The sequence below is a fragment of the Trichechus manatus genome, unplaced genomic scaffold (assembly GCF_000243295.1).
Source record: "Trichechus manatus latirostris isolate Lorelei unplaced genomic scaffold, TriManLat1.0 scaffold00017, whole genome shotgun sequence".
Classification (NCBI taxonomy): domain Eukaryota; kingdom Metazoa; phylum Chordata; class Mammalia; order Sirenia; family Trichechidae; genus Trichechus; species Trichechus manatus.
Genome location: NW_004443953.1, coordinates 5,305,436 through 5,312,367, shown reverse-complemented (window position 1 = coordinate 5,312,367; position 6,932 = coordinate 5,305,436).

Below are 6,932 nucleotides of genomic sequence, written 5' to 3'. Positions count from 1 at the left end.
TAAGGAAAAGAAGAATATTAAAAGACAGTTGGTATTAACAGGCTCATATACAAAGGTCTGTCACTGTTACACTTTTTTCTTAATATAAAATATCTTGTGGGATTTCTATACCTTTAATAAATACTAATACTATATATTCACCCCTTAAAGTTATTTGAAAAATTGCTTGTGGGGAACTACAATTTATACTTTTATAATTCAGACCATTTGTGAATAGGTTTAAAACCCACAGAAGTGCTAGGAAGGGGTAAGGCAGATGTTCAAACTTCCTTATTTGGCCCTGCCAAGTCCTTCATTCTGGACCTACAATACCCGGCCTATTCAGAACTCAATGTCTCTTAATAGAGATCACGAATCAAGCTGATTTATGTGGTAGTGTAGGAGGTGGGTCATTCTTTTTTTGGTTTGGTGTTTCTAAAGAAAGTTTAATCTCACAAAAGCCTCAGATTGACAGCTCCACAAAATGGAAATTCACAGAACAGAAGTATCACATGCTAGGGGAATATAGTCTCCCCTTATGCTAACCTGCCAATTCACAATTTCAACCTGCAGGCTCTGCCACCAAATGTAGGAGATTAATTCAGTTCCTGTGCCCCTTCAATCCTCTGCCAATAAGGAGGCCAATTAGTTTCAACTGCACTGGTTAGTTTACTTCTGCCTTTATTTTTTTCTAATGGGGGCATTTTCCCTCCATCATCTGGATGATTTTGACCCCCAATTCATTGCGGGTTACTATGAAATGGCTGTCAATCACTAAAACCAAAGCCTAATGTGAACCATGGCCTGAGGTGGAAAGTTCAGTCATTAGCTATTGAAACCATCCAGTTCTCCATTGTGATAGGTTTTCTAATGCTCTTAGGAAAATAATAACAACAACAATATATTTGAAATCATATTTCAAAAATAATATTGCAAGTCTCTATTTTAAAATATCACAATTAGTTAGTAAGCCCAGTTAGTCTCAGCTAACCTCTAGTCTAAAAAAGTCATCAATTTCAAACTCTTATTAACTTATGTACACTTGTGTGTATTCAGTGAATAAATATATTTCAGAGAAGCCATATTTCAGGCAAAAATTAAAATATGTACCCTATGACATATGACTTAAATTTAATTTTAACCTATAATTACCAGAAGGTAAATTCTCAGTAATGCTAATAAAAGTGAAATGTTAAAAAGAAATGTACTCCTGAGAAAGTTTTCTTTCTTTTTTTTTTTTTTTAACTTAACAAATGAAAATATTCTGTTCAAATCTGATGCCACTAACTCTAACACCTGGGCTCCAGATGAGAGTACAGAGATGAAGAGCAAATGAATTGATGAATAATCCATGACTACTAGGACATACGTGTTTAGTTCCCCCACCCCCAGAAGTAGAAATAGATAAGTAATATTTTAATCCTTCACTATCATTTGTAACTGAGTAGGAACTAACAAACAGAGCAGGTTTTAATGGTAGGAAGAGGAACAAAGGGTCTGAGGCATCTGAGGGAAGGGTCCGTGTGCAATAAAGGAGGAAAGATCAAAGATGAGGGATTGATACTTCCATTGATAACATTTTCTTGGTGAATAGAGCATCTACTATACCCCATGAATTCCACTAGATGGGCCAAATGGGGCTCACTTCCCCAAAATAAACAATGTTCCTCAAAACAATATGCTGGCAATTATAGATATAAATTGAAATTGTGATATTTGGAAAAATATAGCTGAGAAATTCAGATTTATCTCCACTATTCATAAATTTCCAGATTTCTTTTTTTTTTTTTTCCTCTGAACTATGTATTCTGGAGTTCACACTACACTTTTCTCTAGCCTAGCCCTAGAGGGCGGTAAGGCAGTAACATTGTGGTTTGGGGCTAAAAACGGGAAGGGGCAGGGAAATTTCTAAAAAGCAAGCAAATTAAAAAATACAGCCTTTTTCAGGGACTCTCAGCCACTTTTACAGACATAAATCTTCAGAAGTACTTGAGCTGGTTCAGAAATCAAGAAATTTAATATTGTTACTATCAAAAAAAAAAAAAAAAAACTCGTTGCCATTGAGTCCATTCCGATGCACAGCAACCCTATAGAACCGAGTAGAACCGCCCCATAGGGTTTTCCAAGGAGTGGCTGGTGGATTTGAACTGCCAGTCTTTTGGTTAGCTGCCTAATGCTTAGCCAGCAGGGCTCCATTTTTACTAAAACGTACTACAAACGGAGCCCTGGTGGAGCAGTGGTTAAGCACTCAGCTGCTTAACCAAATGGTTAGGGGTTCAAACCAACCAGCTGCTCTGCCCGGGGGGAAGATGTGGCAGTCTTCTTCCATAAAGATTACAGACTTGGAAATCCTATGGGGCAGTTCTACTTGAATCAACTCCAGCACAATGGGTTTTGGTTTTGGTACTAAAAATAAAGGATCCCTGGTGGCACAGTAGTTAAGTGCTTGGCTGCTAATTGACAGATATTGGTTCAAACCCACCAGCCACTGCTTGGGAGAAAGATGTAGCAGTCTGCTTCTGTAAAGATTACAACCTCGGAAATCCTATGGGGCAGTTCTACTCTATCCTACAGAATCGCTATGTGTGTGGAATCAGCTTGACGCCAATGGTTTTTGGATTGGTACTACAAATATATAATTACCAATACTTTGGATAACGTCTAGAAAGTGTAAAATGGGAGAACTCCAACCAAAAATGACACAAACACATACACATGCATTTACGTGAAAACACTGTTTAAGGAACTTATACAAAACTTTAAATAATGGTGTCAGTATTAATACAAAGATCTCTAGATCTAAAATAACCACTGACAATTACTGATGCTGTTAATACTATAACCCTGTTTTTAAAAAAACTGTCATCCTGGAGTCCAACTCATAGCAACCCTATAGGACAGAGTAGAACTGCCCCATAGGGTTTGCAAGGAGCAGCTGGTGGATTTGAACTGCCCACCCTTTGGTTAGCAGCCAAGCTCTTAACCACTGTGCCACCAGGGCTCCGTTAATACTGTAAGTGTGCTTTTATTTTTAGTTTCGTATTTGTATAGTACTTATACATGTATGAAAAGGTTTTTTTTTTTTACTTTTATTTTGAACTAATTTCAATCTTACAGAAAAGTTGCAAAAAAAAAAAAAAAATAGTACAAAGAGTTCTGTATACCTTCGAGCTTTCCCTAATGTTAACATTTATCAAAACTAGAACACTGACATTTGGGTAATATTAATTAAACTATAGACCTTATTCTAATTTCACCAGTTTTTCCATTAACATCCTTTTTCTGTTCTAGAATCCTATCCAGGATTCCACATTGCATTCAGTTGTTATTTTTCCTTTGGCTCCTCCAATCTGCAACAGTTTTTCAGTCTTTCCTTATCTTTTATGAGCTAGCCACTTTTGAAGATAATTTATCATTTATTTTGTGCAATGTTCATTTTGGGTTTGTCTGATATTAAGATTGGTATGAAGTTGTGAAGTTTGGCAAGATTACCACAGAAATAGAGCAGCCCTGGTGGTGCAGTCGTTAAGAGCTTGGCTGCTAACCAAAAGGAAGGCAGTTCAAACCCACCAGCCCCTCCATGAGAGAAAGATGTAGCAGTCGGCTTCTGTAAAGATTACAGATTAGGAAACCCTATGGGGTAGTTCTACCCTGTCCTATAGGGTATCTATGAGTCAGAATCCAACTCAACCACAGTGGGTTTGGTTTTTTGGTTTACTACAGAAATGACATTGTGTTCTTTTCCGTGAATCCTATCAAGGGTTCATGTTGTTGACATGTGTTATAACTGGTTATGTTAACCTTGATCACTTGGTTAAGGTGGGTATATGAGATTTTTGAGCTAGAAACATTTCTTTTTCTTTTACACCAAAATACATAGACTTTTAGATTTACTTAAGAAGAAGAGCTTCCACACTATTAGCTAAAAAAATGGAATATCCAAGGCAGTCATTCAATAATATTTCTTGAGGAATAATATGTTTTAAAGCACTATACTAGGTGGACTTCTTAAGAGGAAAAAGAAGTTTTACTTAGTTAAATATCATTGTTTATACTCGCTCTTTTCTGTAAGACCTGAAAGCACTTCATCCATATAAGCACATATATTCCCTCAGATCATTGCTACATTTGCATTATATCACTCAATTCATGATCCCTTTTGCCTGCCTTGTTCTCCCAGACCAGCTCAGGCCCATTCAGAACCAGAGACAGGAGAAAAGAGAGCTTCATCTCGTGTTCCCTAATGTACCTAAGTGTGGTATGTGGCATTGTCTCAATAGAATGATCACAGCTGGGAAAAACAGTTCAATGGGATGATGGGAAGTTATCTTCCGTTCAGGAGATCTCCAACTCAAACTATAACAGTGGGTGGGCTCTGGGGACCCCAAAGCAACTCTAAGAGATGTAAAGTAAATGTGGTATATCCATTCTAGAGTGCTAGAAAATCTGAGATTACCAACAGATCCTTCAGGCTATGTCAGCAACCACTGCCCTTTTCAGTCCTTACACCCAGTGTGTTTCCGGTGGAATCACTACCTCCTCACCACCCACCCCTCACCATGCTCTTTATTGTCCACTTCTAACACGATTCCACTGAGAAGCAGGCCTGACCTCCTACAATCTGCATCAGAAAGAAGTAATAGCTCCTCGCTTTACAGTACCATGTCACTTAACCGGTTTCATTATTCTAGCACTTATTTTTTGACATCCTTCTTCCTGACTATGCTGTACAGACGTCAGTGGTATAGATATGTGACACGTGCATATTTTTCTCCCCAGTACCATGAAGCACTGTGCACGGCACCTGTCGTACTTAATAACTGCTTGCCATTGCATGCAACTGTTCCTTGGTTACAGATGATTGAATCAATTGGGAATACTACTGAAGATTCTTTTAACTCATGTGGATAGAATAATATTGAAAGAAAATTCTGTTGAAACATCAAGTCATCTGAGGCTTCTAAAAGTAAAGAGGAATAACTTTCCACACAATATTTCTTTTTTTTTTCCCTTCAAGCTTAATTTTAAAGTCCCACAAAAGCATAGTAGACTTTGTTCCACTTGAGGTTCAATAGAAAATCAAGACTAGAAAGGATGAAAGGCAAAACCGATTTGCTTTAGCTATTAATTATAGAGGTTAAAGAAAAATACGTCTTCCTTCTCTTACTAAGTACATCAATATACTTCACTAATCAGGTCAAAAGCTGGATTTGGCCACTACTTAAATAGCTGTAGGCATTGTCTCCCTGTTGTGCTCTGGATTCTCCAACTGAGGGAAGAGGGAAATCAGGAACTCATGGAGTCTCTGCTCAGCAGAGAGGAGACAGCAAGGGCAGAAATCTTAGCAAGGCAAAAGCGAGATGCCTCAGAAGGATTCTGAAATTAATTCTATAAGTTACAACCCTACGAGGTAACTTTTACTCACAACGTAAACTACATTTATAGCTATTATCATTTTAAATCCAGTTTCCAACTGGGAGAGAACTATAGTTGAAAGTGGGAAACTAATTTTAAAGGATTTTCATAGGGTTAGGCATTTATAAGGAGTTTTGTTTTGTTTGGGGATAGAAGAGAAGTTGTTGTAAGCCAAAAATCATGCATGAAGACACTACTTTGGATCATTTTTTTCCAGTATCGGAGTTTTTCTTCTCAATTAACCTATCTCTGATCTTCCCAAGCCCACTCTCTTCCCTCTTCCACTGCACGTTCCACCCCTCCTCACCTACTTACCCATCCCCATCACAAGGCCCATTACTTGTTCAGTTAAAATCACCCTATATCAACTTAAAACATGGGTGTGACTGAGAGTCCATTATGTGCCAGCCACTGTGCTGATAGTGAGACAGCTTCCATATCCCAGGGTGCTTACAAATCTCACTGGGAAAAATTTATCCTTCTATGCAATGAACCAGAACTATGGGATATAGACAAAAAAAGAAGACTATGAGGAAAAGCAGCAGTAATAACTAACTTGAAGAAATAACTACAAGAATTAAAAGCCACTAATGAAGTGATTCAACATTGTCTGTCAGTTTGTCGTACTGTGGTGGCTTGCATGTTGCTATGATGCTGGAAGCTATACCACTACTATTTCAAATACCAGCAGGGTTAAACATGGTGGACAGGTTCCAGTGGAGCTACCAGACTAACAGAGACTAGGAAGAAAGGCCTGGTGATCTAGCCAAAATTAGCCAGTGAATCTGGATCACAACAAAACACTGTCTGATTCGGTTGCATTGGACACATCGTCAGGACGGAGCAAACACAGCAAGGTTGAGGGAGATCCTTAGTGAAGTGGACTGGCACAATAGCCACAACGACGAACTTGAACATGCCAACAATCATGAAAATGATGCAGGAGCTGGCAGTGTTTCTTTCTGTTGTACATAAGGTCACCACGAGTCAGAGTCGACTCAGTGGCAGCCATCTATCCAATGAAGTGATAGAAGATTTATACAAAGTAAAAAGGGAGAAAAGGAAACCTTCAGTTATTTCAAGACTCTTACACTAGCAGAACTCTACAAACCTTTTTTTTTTCTTTTTTTAGACATTTGGCCAATTGATTAAAAAAAAAAAACTGTATCTTTAATCCTCTAGAAAATGTAACTTTAAGGAAAGGACAAGGCAAGAAAGTAGGAATGGGCAAAGGTTGCATTATCCTTCCATTAAAACATACAACTATTTCATATTTGTATTTTTAGACGAAAAACCTTGAGGGCAGAGCCCTAGTGTAATGTTTGTTAACTCCTCTAAAATGCTGGCTTCACAACTCCTGGCACACACGGACAGTCTGCACTATTGTTAAAATAAATACTGTTCAGATTCCAGTAGATTTTGGACTCAATTTGGATGGGCTGTCATTTACCCTTAGAGTTTACGATGACTAAAGCTACACTTACCCTTAGGGGTTATGTTGTTAAACTATATACTGCATTTTTTTTTTTTTTTTTTTT